Here is a 13,125-nt window from a genome sequence, read left to right as displayed (position 1 = left end):
TATCCCCCAAATCAGCCCACAACAATGATGGGGAGTTAGTGAGGAAATACCCGGCTGACTTACCCCTTGGTTGGGATTTCTTTGAGGTGTGTCCTATCCCATGGCCCAGATTTACCCAGCAGGAGTTACCTGAGGTGCCCCCAGCTCATGATTCACACCGTTTCCTGGCTCCCTTCACTCTGTCACACTCCCTCACCCACCACAGATAAACCACTGCAGTCATGTCTTTGTCTCAGCATCAGCTTCTGAAGGAAACAATCTCAGATAATACATTTGAACAATTATTGTTACCAGACACTTTCCTCTCTATTCTCTCCTTAGATCCTCCCAGTAATGCTGTGAGGACCACGGCTTATTACTGTTGTTAGGTGTATTATCATTTTTGTATAGCAACTGAGAAAACCAAAGCTCAGAGACAGAGAGGCAGGCAGCTTGTTGACAACTGAAGAGTGAGGAAGAAGAGCAGCTGAGATGTGAATTAAGGTCTCCCAGCACCATGTGTCACCACCCCCTCCTCTCCTACTTGCTTCTTGCACAGTTAGTGAGTTTTGTTCATGCAGGCATCGCATGGCACACATAGGTGTCTGACAATGCTAGAAATCTCTTGTTGGATTTGCAACAAAACACCGCCAAGTGGTAGAGAGTAGAGAGTATATGGATTTGTTATCTCTGACCCTGTCCAGGAATCCATCAAGATATCAGAATAGGAGTTTTCATCTCACATTCCTGAGGATCAGCTATCCGAGTTTTCATTTAAGACGCCCCTGCAAAAGAGATACAGAAGCAGCAGGATAACCCCTTGTCTGATGGGCCATAGAAAGTTATAAGCAGGGGTTTATTTGGAAGAAGCAAGACCCAATCGACATTCTTCTCAGGGGCTTTCCTTCCTCGGCTTATTTTAAACATCACAAGAGAAAGTCAGAGCTGGCTTTTCAGTTTTGTCACAGCAACCACAGACTAAAGAATTCTGAGCAGTAAGGTCCCATGGGGCAGCCTCCAAACCTGTAAAACAGTAGCATTCTCTCTCCAGCTCCAGAGAGATGGCATTTGCAGAAGTGTCTTAGCTGAATCTTTTTCTTTCATCTCGGTCAAAGCTAAAACCACACTGGGCAGGTTTCATGTGTCAAAAGTTTTATTATTCAGCACTAGAACTTGCTACTTCTCTGTTAAAGGAAATAATTTTTTTTCCTTGTTGATTTGTCTCTGGAATTTTCTCAGGAGACACCATGGTTTTTATGAAGGGCTGAGGGCACCCTTTCATGTTTCTTGAAGGTTCACAAAGGACCAGAATGTTAGAGCAGGTGTCATAGGTAGACTTATCACCCCCAGAATATGTTTGTGGTGACTGTAAATTTTATTCAGGCCCAGAGAACCGACATTTACATAACAGTTAACTCCGTGCCAGGAGCTGTGCTTGCTCTAGGTTCAATACAACCATATAAAATACAGGTATTTTTCTCCCCATATTACAGGTGAGAAAACTGAGGCTCATGAGGCTTAAATGACATGTTCAAAGTCCTTCAGCTGGTAAAGGCAGAGCTGGGGTTCAAACCCAGGTTGGCTTGATTTGAAAGCCCACTCGAGTTTGATTGGAAGGTGTTTTTTTGTTTGTTTTTGTTTTCTATTTTTTTAAATTCCTTAACCTCTGGGAGGCCTTGATTTTCAGCTCTGCCTATATCTGTAGGGTGGACCTCTTGGCACAGGTGTTCATTGCTTTCTGTGGAAAATTGCATTCCTGAAAATCTTATATTTTCTGGGTTGTATTAATCAGTATTGGTGGTTGTATCAGCCAGCATCCTTGTAGGAGAATAGAAATAACTCTGAGTGTTTAAAAGGGAGAGTTAAGTGCAGGAATTGGTTAAACAGGTGGTGGTGAGGAAATCAGAGACCAGCAGTGGCAGGAGGTCACTGCGCCCCAGGACTGGAGGGAAGATAAAGGAGGGTGTGTGGGTAGAGTCCAGGAGCCAAGATCTCCTGGTGGAAGCTGCAGCCAGGGACGCCTGCCCAGCCAGTGCTGGACCCACAGAGGAGATGCAGCTCCTTCCAGGGAAGCTGCCCGAGGCAGAGAGGGAGGGGGAAGTACCCCTGCTTTACCCTTCCTCCCTCCCTCTGAGCTCTACCAGGGAGGGCTTCCCTTTGGCAGAACCAACCTGACACCAGTTAGCAATGGAGCCTGGGAAATGCAGTCGGTGTGACACAGAGTCAGGAAGGATGGCTCTGAGGGCAAACGGGCCCAAGGCTGGCACAGACGTCAACTGAATATTCATAAACCAAACTCATTTTCCCTCTGACTCATTTCATCCGGGCTGTGTGTTGTTTCTGGTGTTTCCTTAATAGCCATCAACCCTCTAGTACAAGGGCTCTTAACTGCTGTCTACCCATCACAACTGCTTTGAGCTCTCTTACCATGCTGCTTCCTTGCGTCTTTCCCCAGCATGGTTAAACTCACAAATTAAACCACAAATTTGGTTTGACTTTATTTGATTTCAAAGTTGGATTCTGGGCCCCAGAGAATAACTTCAGATGCCAGTAAGAATGCGACTGGGTCGTCTTTTAAAATGCCACTTCATTCCCTCCTGTGGGCCAACAGGAGCTCTTTGGAGGAAATCTGAAGGTGTGGGAGGAAACTGTGGAGGGAAAGGGCCCCTTTCCTGGAAGCAGTAAATTATTCAGGTGCTCTAATGGCTTAGAGAAGGCCAGGCATGGCTCCCTCTTAGAGCACACTGTCGGAGTGTTAATGATGGCTGGGAAAAATGAACTTCTCTGTGCAAATGTCGGGAGTCATATTCTGGTGTTGCGATGAGCTGTTCTCAGAGGCTGGGGTGGACAGAAAGGGGGCAGCTGGAAATAAGATGACGATATTAGGGAAGGAATAAGAGGAGGAATGAGGGGGGAAGGTGGCAGGAACCTCTCTGCCCTGCTGAAAGCAGAATGCACCCCAGCCAGCCTTGGATTTTTGGATTCCTCCATTGTGGAGGAATTATGGCTGGCTGCAGTGAGATTTGGTTTTCTGTGATAGAACCTTTTCATGGGCTCAGAAAAAGGCAGTTCCACTCTGATGAAGAGCCCATGAAGTCAGGCAACCGGAAGAAGAAGAATTACGCCCATGAAAGTAACCCCGTGGGGCTTGCTTCCCTGGGGGTGCAGTGGTTAAGAATCCACCTGCCAATGCAGGGGACATGGGTTCGAGCCCTGGTCTGGGAAGATCCCACATGCTGCGGAGCAACTAAGCCCATACGCCACAACTACTGAGCCTGTGCTCTAGAGCCCGCAAGCCACAACTACTGAGCCAGTGTGCCACAACTACTGAAGCTTGCACCTAGAGCCCGTGCTCCACAACAAGAGAAGCCACTGCAGTGAGAAACAGGCGCTCCACAATGAAGAGTAGCCCCTGCTGGCCGCAACTAGAGAAAGCCCGTGTGCAGCAACGAAGACCCAATGCAAACAAAAACAAAAAAAACAAAAAAACTAACCCCGTGGTTTCTGGAGGCTGACCTACCAAAGCCCCTTTGGTGGGATGAGCCTTGCTTACAAGAGAGGGGGGATATGACCCAGCTCTTGTCAAGGAGAACAATGAAAACAAACCAAGCACAGTGGAACCAGGTGTTGAGAGCATGGGCTTCATCATTACATAGGGGTGGGAGGCCTGCCATTTTCTCCCTGAGTGATCTTGCAGACTCTATAACCCCACAGGCCTCACTTTCCTCTTCTGTAAAATGGGAACAAAAATAGTCCCCACCTCAGGGAGTCCTGGCTTCAATGGTATGTGATGCTTGCAAGGCACATAGTACAGGGCCTGGCACAAAGCAAATTAGTCACACGAGGCAATGACTGTCATTGTTATTAATTAAAGAAATCCAAGAATGAGTTTTTCTCTCCAAGTGACAAAGTCTATTCTTGGGTGTTTCCTAAAATTCAGAACCCAGAACCAGAAATTGGACATACACGTGCAGCTATGAAGGCAAGAGGAAAGGATATTTGGAACTTGATCTGCCTTGGATATCTAAGATCTTTGCTCACTCAGCCTATAATGCAGACATAACAAAATAAATGCAGTCATCATCAAAAACAACAAAAATCAATGCCATGGAGGGTTTTCTATCAAGAAAATCACCTTTATTCCTTACTGTTTGGATTCATCTTCTGTTAAAATCTATCAGGGTCTGGACATAGTTATTTTCACCTGTTTTGCAGAAGAGGCTGCAAGGAGGGAAGAATCAAGATGAGGGATTTAACAACCTTTCAACAAAAAATAATTGGGTGCCAACTGTATGTCAGGCGTGTGTTCAGATGGAAGAGATAGTGATGGGGCCCAGCATCATTGTAGCATCTTTGTGTCTCCATTTTCATAGCTGACAGTCTACTCAGGGAAGCACACCAGAAAACAAAGCATCTCTGTTCTGTGTGATAGATTAGATAGGGCCCTGCAGCCGACGGGAAGGGGGTCCCCATTCCCCGAACTCTAATATTCTTCTGTTGCTTTTTGTGCTTTCTGTCTCCACTCTTGGACTGCAAGCTACTCCACGCCCATTCTTCTCTCTTTTCAAAAATCCGAATGCTAATTTAATCTCCACTGAGAAGCTTGGCTCTCCTGTAGGCTGTAACACACTTTTCCTGGTGTGACAGACCCCATTCTCTCTTGGAAGATAGAGTGTCATGGGGAAGCCACATTAAGGCAAGAAGGTCCTTTGATGAGCCTGGCATCCCTTCACTTAACAAGCGATTACTGGACTTCCCTGGTGGCGCAGGGGTTGGGAATCCGCCTGCCAGTGCCGGGGACACGGGTTCAATCCCTGGTCCGGGAGGATCCCGCGTGCCGCGGAGCAACTAAGCCCGTGAGCCACAACTACTGAGCCTGCGCTCTAGAGCCCGCAAGCCACAATTGCTGAGCCTGCATGCTGCAACTACTGAAGCCCATGTGCCTAGAGCCCGTGCTCCGCAACAGAAGAAGCCACCACAATGAGAAGCCCACGCATCGCAACGAAGAGTAGCCCTGCTCACGGCAACTAGGGAAAGTCCGCCAGCAGCAATGAAGACCCAAAACAGCCAAAAATAAATAATAAATGTATAAAAAACAAGACCAAAAACAAGCGATTACTGAGGTCCTGCTGTGCCAGGTGCTTGGAATTCAAGGGCAGAGGCAAAGCAGACAGGGGTCGTGTCCTCATGAAGCTCACAGTCCGATGAGGGCAGAGAGATGAACAAAACCCATGAAATAAACATATACTTAATGTTGAGCGTGCTAAGTGTTGGGAGGGAAACAAAAAGAGTATTTGATAGAGACTGACAGCGGGTGGCTAGCTTTGGAGTGGGTGTCAGGAAAGCCTGGCATGTGACATTTCAGCCAAGCTGTGCAGGACAGGGGAAAACTGATATTGGAAGAGCAGTGGGAAGAAGATTCCAGGTAGAGGGCACAGCATGTGCAAAGACCCGAGGTGGGAAATCAAAGAATGGGAAAAAAGTGCCTCTGGGCCTCAGTGACATGAATTGGGGAGAGCTGTGCAAGGTGAGGCTGGAGAGGTGGGCGGGGCCTCAAAGACCGATGTAGGAAGTTTGGACTTAATTTTTTTTTTGGCTGCACTGACCAGCTTGCAGGATCTCAGTTTTCCGACCAAGGATTGAACCCAGGCCCACTTTCACTCGGCAGTGAAAGTGCTGAGTCCTAACCACTGGACCTCAGGGGAATTCCCTGGACTTAATTTTTACTGGAGGGTTTTAGGTGGTTGAATAATTTGACCGGCTCTGATTCTTAAAATATCGCTGTGGCTGCAGGGTGGAAAATTTCTTCCTGCAGCGTTTAGGTGATTGGAAAAAAGTGTTCATCTGTTTTTAACAGCAGTGGCAGCCCTAGCTCATTCATTCACTGCCTTGAGCACTGTGTCCCAACCACCCTAGGAAGTAGGCACATTATTTACCTCCCTTCCTTCTTTCCTTTCTTCCCTCCCTCCCTCTCTTCCTTCCTTTCTTCCTTCTAAATTTAACTGCTTAATTGAGGTATGATTGACATACAAAAAGCTGTAGATATTTAATCTATACAGCTTGATGTTAAAATTTTGATAGACGTTCCAAATTGCTCTCCCAAAACATTGTTCCATTTTAAACTCCCACCGACAATATATGAGAGTGTCCATTTCTGATTACCCTCATTAGTTCTGCAAAAGATCAGTCTCTTGCTAATCTGATGAAAAAACTGATTTTGATTCTTATTTACTTGGTTATTAAGGAGGCTGAGCATCTGTTCCTGAGTTTGTCAGTTCTTTCTTTACTCTATTGCCTTGCTCATTTTTTTCTGCCTGATTTTCAGTTCTTTATACATTGTGGATATTAACCCATTTCCTGTCATCATACGTTGCAAATATTTTCTTCTGATTTCTCATTTGTCTTTTACTTTTGTTTTCAGTGTCCAAGCTGTACAGAAAAAAATAACATGTTCAAGTCTAAAAATATTTTTCTTGCTGATTTTTGGTCTTAATATCCTGTTCCAGCACCCTTTGACTGGCAAAAATACTCAGAAGAGCCCTCACTGGAACCCCATTTAGCTACTCTTACAAACAAAGCCACATTGCCCAGGCAAATGAGAGAAATAACAGTGCTTTGGATGAATAAGCAAGGAGGTGACCTCTGGTTGGAAATGAAAGTGAAGAGATCTTCTTTATAAATGCAACACTTACAAGAGAGACCTTTTAGACTTCCTAGTGCAGCCTCCTGGGTTAGAAGGCAAAGCTGTAAAGGCCCATGAGAACCACCTGTCTCCACTGGGATGGGAAGGATGCCCTTTCTGGGAGGGAAAGGATGGCAGGTTCCATTTGGCCTCAGGGCCAGGAGACTGGACTTGCATCTCAGTACCTAAGGGATTTATCAGGTAGCTCTGAGGCTCTGAGGTTAAGTCAAGTCAGTCAGCGTGTGTTCAGTTTTTCACTCTGCCTCTAACTAGCTGTGTGCCCTTGTGCCTTGAGACTCTGAGAGCACAAATGGGAGTGATAGTTGTACTTAGTAAATCCCAGTTCTGCTGCTCTTGTACTTCTATTTTCCCACTGCTGGGAAGAAAGGAAGGTGGCAAATGGGAATTCCCACCTCCTATTTCTCTCAGGGGGATGGTGTGAAGCTCACTGGCCCGTACAGTGATGGGGCTTTTCCGGACAACTTGGTCCTCAGTACCAGTTAGGATCAAGTTTAGCTGCATGTACTAGAAAACCCAAACGGGTAGCTAAAACTAGGAAAAGTTACACTAGTTATTAGTACTGTTCATCCAATATTCTTGGCTCTCTGCCTTCAAGACCCAAGGTAGAATCACTCTTCCCTACGCGTTTTGTAGTTGGGCATGACCATGTGGCTTTCTTTGGCCAATGAAATGTAAATAGAAGGGACATATATGAATGCTTTAAAAGCCAAGGCATGGGGCTTCCCTGGTGGTGCAGTGGTTGAGAGTCCGCCTGCTGATGCAGGGGACACGGGTTCGTGCCCCGGTCTGGGAAGATCCCACATGCCACGGAGCGGCTGGGCCCGTGAGCCATGGCCGCTGAGCCTGTGCGTCCGGAGCCTGTGCTCCGCAACGGGAGAGGCCACAACAGTGAGAGGCCCACGTACCGCAAAAAAAGGAAAAAAAAGCCAAGGCATGATTTGCCGTGTTCTCTCCTCCCCTCTTACGTGGTGACTAGCAGTGCTCCAGCTGGGCGCTGCCCTGCCACCCTAATCCTGGAGTGAGTTAAACGATGATGCATATGCAGCATGAATATAAACCTAGTTGTTTTAAGCCACTGAAATTTTGGGGAGCTCTTTGTTATCATATCATAACCTAACCTATCCTGTCTGATGCAAAAGGTTTAGCCTCTCTCACACAAAAAAGAGCTAGGTCAGCAACACAAATTTGGTAACCCAAACTCCTTCTGGTTTTCTTCTCTAATATCCATATCATGTGGCTTTGATCCTCAAATTTGCCTCATAGTCCAAGATGGCAGTTGGAGCTCCAGCATCTTGTCAGCATGCCAGGGAGGAAGAAGAAGGAAAGGGATGGAATGGAAAAATTGTCTTCCTCTCTCTTCAGGAGATTTTTCAGGAACTCCTCCCTACAACTTCTGCTTCCGTTGGCTATTGCCAGCTGCAACGGAGGTGGGGGAGCATGTTATTTTAGCCAGGCACACTGACTTCTAGAAGAAAATAAGAGTTCTGTAATGAAAGAAAATAGGGAGAAAAGATATTGAACAGGTAATTCCTTTAGAGTTCCTTTTATACCCTTGGCTAAGGTACACATACTCTATAACAAGCATCTGTGATCATCTGACAATCCAACAAGAAGTCTCCTCCCCTTCATTCTGAATCTTGCCTCTGTTTTCTGTCCTGTGATCTTGGACTTGGGTTTCTTGGCTCTGTTTCTTCAGACTGACCCCTCTGTTTGTTGACAATCTGCTTGATGCTACAGGGTGGCCTCCAAGTCTGGAAACACAACATAAATGGTTTACTGATATTCCATTGCAATAGATAACGTTATAGATGGACAGTTTGGGACATTATGGATGAAGATTCCACCTTCATTCATTGATGTTCTAATTTTCTCCTTCCAGAAGCAAATTATTACTATTTTTATTACTCTTAAAAGTGTATTATTAAGTCACCTGCATACCTCCAGCCTCACAGATCTGTAACAATGAGATCACACCTTTTCTGCACACTCGTTATTCAGTGAGTCACCACCTGGTTGACTGCCAGAAATTGATGCCCTTTGAAGGATCCTCTGGCCTTGTCTGGGTATTTCCCAGAGGATGTCTAAAACATATCCACCAGGTCTTCCTAGCCTTTGAGCTGGCTGCTGACCCTCATGGAATAGCTATTCTCTGGGACACAGTTGTCTGTGCCAGCAATTGCTATAGCTTATCTTGAACCTCTCTCTTCCACTTTGGAGGGTTTCCTCTAATGCCTGGTGATCTTTGGTTACCTCCTCATACTTAGAGAGAGAAAGAGAGAGTCATGGTCAACTGGCAGATTTTTTTTTGGGTATTTGAATGGGGAGCCCCGAATGCAAAACATGGAGGATGTTCTTAGAGGCCACTGTATTCTTCAGAGAAGAAACCTCCAATCTCCTGTCCATGTTCTCTGAGCCCAAAGGCCCTCATTGGCCAGAACAGAATCACACGGTTATCCCTGTTGCAGAGGAGGCTGGGAAAGTGAGATTCTGGCTCAGGTGATGAGGGAGAAGGAGATTTGGAATGGCTATTGGGACAGTCAGGGAACATTGCCACTTATTCTATAATTGAAGGAATAAGCACCTGTAAATAATTTTCCATCCTCCACCCAGAATTAATGCCTTCCCTTCTTTCACTGCTCTTGCTGCCATGATGGGGCTGCCACTGCTTCAGAAGTAAATGTGTGAGTTTGCTCAATCCTCCCAGCCCCACCTCCTCACCTCCAAGTGATACTAGATGATACCAGGCTCTTTCATGTGTTGGTATCTGGGCCAATGTCCTTTAGACCAGATAAAGAAATTAAGTTCCTCCCTTCCCCATTCTAAAGGCATTTGCTCATCCAAACTTCTTATTAGGATAATTGATAGTGGGAATGTCACTCCTGTCATAGGAACATTCCAGCCTAAACAGTCACACTATGGTCTAGCCCCAAGGCCCAAAAGGACAGTCACAAAATAGTGTAACATTTCTCAAAGTCTCATTCAGTGTTATCTATGTTCACCTTGATACAAAATATTTAGCAGGATATAAATGTATAGTTATACCCTCAAGTCATTTACATGGAAAATATTGTGAACCTGATATGTTCTTGAAAGGACATACAATCCTTTCTAAAACTAAAGCACAGACACTTCCATTTAAAGATTAGGATATATGAGCCATCAGTCCATGGATACCCCTAGAATTTTATGTCAAAATGTTGTGTTTAGGGGCAGGTATGTATGTATGTATTCTTAGGGGGAGAAGTTCCAGGCTTTTCATTAGAGATGCTGTGATCCCAAAGAGGTTAGAATCACTGACTTAGAGGAAATTCTGGAGGTCAGAAGTTGTTTGGAATCTAAGTCCTAAATCTGAACCTTAGGAATTAGGGCTTTTAATAGTTGCCCGTTTTTCAAAGAATATTCCATTATATTCTTGTTTTTTAGTGTCCATCTCTGGATAACTAGGCTGGTGAACATACATGCCTGCTGCAGCCCTTAAATCAACCAACAGTGACACTCTTCTGAATACTGGTAACAACCGATAGCAACAAACTTTTACTTAGCACCTACTGGCTCAGCCCTGTGTTATGGGCTTTATTTGTACTTGCTCATTGAGTCAGTCCTGTGGTGAGGTAGGTTTTATTATTCCCATGTGATCAATGAAGAAACCGAGGCTCAGAAATATGAGGCTCAGATAATTTAAGCAACTTGTGTAACGTTGCAGAGTTGATAAGTGGCAAGGTGGAATGCAAACTCAAGTCTGTCTGAGTCCAGAGTCCTCCCTCTTAGCCAATATGTGAACTTGCTGATGACAATGATCTAGGTTGTTATGCTTATATAAGCCTGATTCTGACTAATAGTAGGACATTTGTATATGATCTCCCGCCCCCCCCCCCCCAAAAAAAAGCAGGGGTAGATTTATGGTCAGTGCCAATCCCATACTACGTAGCTCTTTGGTTGTGCCACCAGTGACACCACTAGCCCTTATGGCTTGATCATGGGAATTAAAAAAAGGTGCCCCTTCCTCTGTGTGGATGTAGCCCATGCCAGGATTTCAGCCCCCACTTGCTGTCTTAACTGGATGCTCTTGTGCAGTGGGCAACCTATACAACCATATGTGGCAGTCCTGTGTGCCACTGGGTTCTCATGCTCTTCCCCGGCTCCTGGATTCTCTATCCAAGTCCTGGTTACAACTGGAGAAACTGAATCAGAGAGATGATCTATCTATTCAAGGGTCTCCAACTAATCTTTTTATATTTTGTCTCATTCTCTACACATGTTTTTTACCTCTACACAATGTTTTTATCCTCATGCAGTTTTGAAGCACAGATACAATTTTGAAATACAAATGAAACAGTGAAACAACATCTCTAAATTTGCTGTATTTGACCCAAATGAGAAGTTGCAAACTCAGATATCTACAGACGCCTGGCAGTAAACAAGTAAAATGATACAGATATAAGAAGATAAATGGCAATTGTAACTTAGTCATGGGATTGGCATACAATAGGGAATGGTGGGGACTGTGGTGAACCATGCCTTATTACTTAGATCGAAGCTGGTGTTGCCAAATGGCTGTATGACCCAGGACTGTTATATCCTCAGCTTTTTTTTTTTTTTAATGTCTGTTCAGGTCCTTTGCCTATATTTATTTATTTAGCTATTGAGTTGTATGAGTTCCTTATATATTTTAGATATTAATCCCTTTTCAATACATAATTTGCAAATATTTTCTCCCATTCCACAGGTTGCCTTTTAAAAATATTTATTTATTTATTTATTTAACGTTTGGCTGTGTTGGGTCTTAGTTGCAGCACGTGGGACCTTTTTTGAGGCCTGCGGGATCTTTCGTTGCGGTGCGTAGTCTCTTTGTTGCAGCGCTCAGGCTTCTCTCTAGTTGTGGCATGCGGGTTTTCTCTTCTCTAGTTGTGGTGCGCAGGCTCCAGAGCGCGTGGGCTCTGTAGTTTGCGGCAGGTGGGCTCTCTCACTGAGGCTTGCGAGCTCAGTAGTTGCGGTGCGCGCAGGCTTAGTTGCCCTGAGGCATGTGGGATCTTAGTTCCCTGACTAGGGATCGAACCCGCGTCCCCTGCATTGAAAGGCAGACTGTTTACCACTGGACCACCAGGGAAGTCCCCTATCCTCAGAGTTTGTAAGAGAAGCTGAGAATCTGGAATGTGGAGTAAAATCTCCTGATTGGTAAATATTGATAACAAATTCCAATTTAAGGAACTATGCAAGAGCTAAATAAAACACACATGGCCACCAAACTCAACTACCCAGACTGATGGGTTGTGAGCTCTGATTTGGAGTTTTGGCTTCTCATTGGGAGATTTGATATTTGATGATTTTCAATTGCAAGATGGAAACCTGCATTAATTTCAGTCAGATAATTGTCAGCTTCATTTTTTAAAATTATCATTTGAAATTGGCTAAGACAAAGATGAGAAAACATTGATCTTTTGAACATCAGTACAGACAATTTGATGACAAGGAGGCACGACCAGCATGAATGAGTGCTTTTATCCTGGGCCTTTCAGAGTCACTTTGGGACTGGGAGAAGCTGGCTGGGAGAGAGGAGGGAGAGAACTGATCACTCGTGTTGCTGAAAATAAACATCTTTACAACAGAGCTGTAAAAGCAAATAAGGCAATAAAACACGAAGCTCAAAGTTCAGGTTTTTTGGGGATAAGGTTATGTCCTATGAATGTTACACCATGGAGAAACTCGGATCTTAGCTCATGGGTGCCATGCATTTTGTAAATGAGGAGACTCATGCCTTTATGAAAGGTGGAGAGGGAACATTTTCCTTCAGAATATTTTAGTTTTCTTTCCAAAATATGGGGAGCACTTATACCACAGTGAGATTGTCCCATCTAATTGTATAAGCCATCATCCTTTTAATTTTTTTTTTGCCATTCAGTTAACAAGTATTACTTGAAGCAAAGTTGCAAAATATGGTTAAGCATAAAAAGAAAATATAAACCATCCAAAATCTTAGCTCCAAGAGACAACCATTTAAAAAAAAGTTTGAAATATATCCATCAGAATTTGTTCTATGTGTGTTAGGGACCATTGTGAGCTTTGGGAAGCTTTAGATGGTACCTAGTTACAGGGCCCAGGAATGTCTGAAGCCAGTCTTCATTCAGCCACCCCTTTTCTCCCAAGGTTCCAGATGGAGATAAGTGAACATGAGACAGTAGGGGAGAGGGAATGAGGTGATATTTTATTATGAGCTGGGCTTGGGCTAAAAACCCAATCTGCCCTCTTTGGTAAGCTGGGCTGAATCCATGCTTTATTACCAGGCTTCTTAAGGACTCTTTCTCCTTCTCCAAGCCCAGTATGAATCCTGGAAACTTATACCACTCTGACTACATGGGACAGGTGGCTGCAGGGATGAGAATCCATGGATGTAGGAGGATGACATGAGAAGAACACACCTCTTATGACATAGCTCCCCTGCCCAT

General features: G+C 44.7%; 1 protein-coding gene across 8 annotated transcripts in view; it reads left to right on the top strand.

Annotated features, from left to right (window-relative positions):
• The window catches only part of RPH3A (rabphilin 3A), a 285,353-nt gene that overhangs the window by 93,184 nt on the left and 179,044 nt on the right, over positions 1-13,125 (top strand). For 4 of the 8 annotated variants that reach the window (XM_073790168.1, XM_073790159.1, XM_073790164.1 and 1 more), the window contains exon 2: positions 10,106-10,192. The exons of 2 other annotated variants lie outside the window; for them this stretch is intronic. The gene's annotated coding sequence lies outside the window, so the exon portion shown is untranslated. Of the gene's footprint in view, positions 1-10,105; positions 10,294-13,125 lie in introns of those variants that run through there. 2 more of the 8 variants (XM_073790163.1, XM_073790161.1) reach the window with 2 other exon arrangements.

This window comes from Tursiops truncatus, chromosome 13 (genome assembly GCF_011762595.2).
Source record: "Tursiops truncatus isolate mTurTru1 chromosome 13, mTurTru1.mat.Y, whole genome shotgun sequence".
Taxonomy (NCBI): domain Eukaryota; kingdom Metazoa; phylum Chordata; class Mammalia; order Artiodactyla; family Delphinidae; genus Tursiops; species Tursiops truncatus.
The sequence above is the reverse complement of the archived record's forward strand: the minus strand, read 5'-3'. Positions and strand labels throughout refer to the sequence as shown.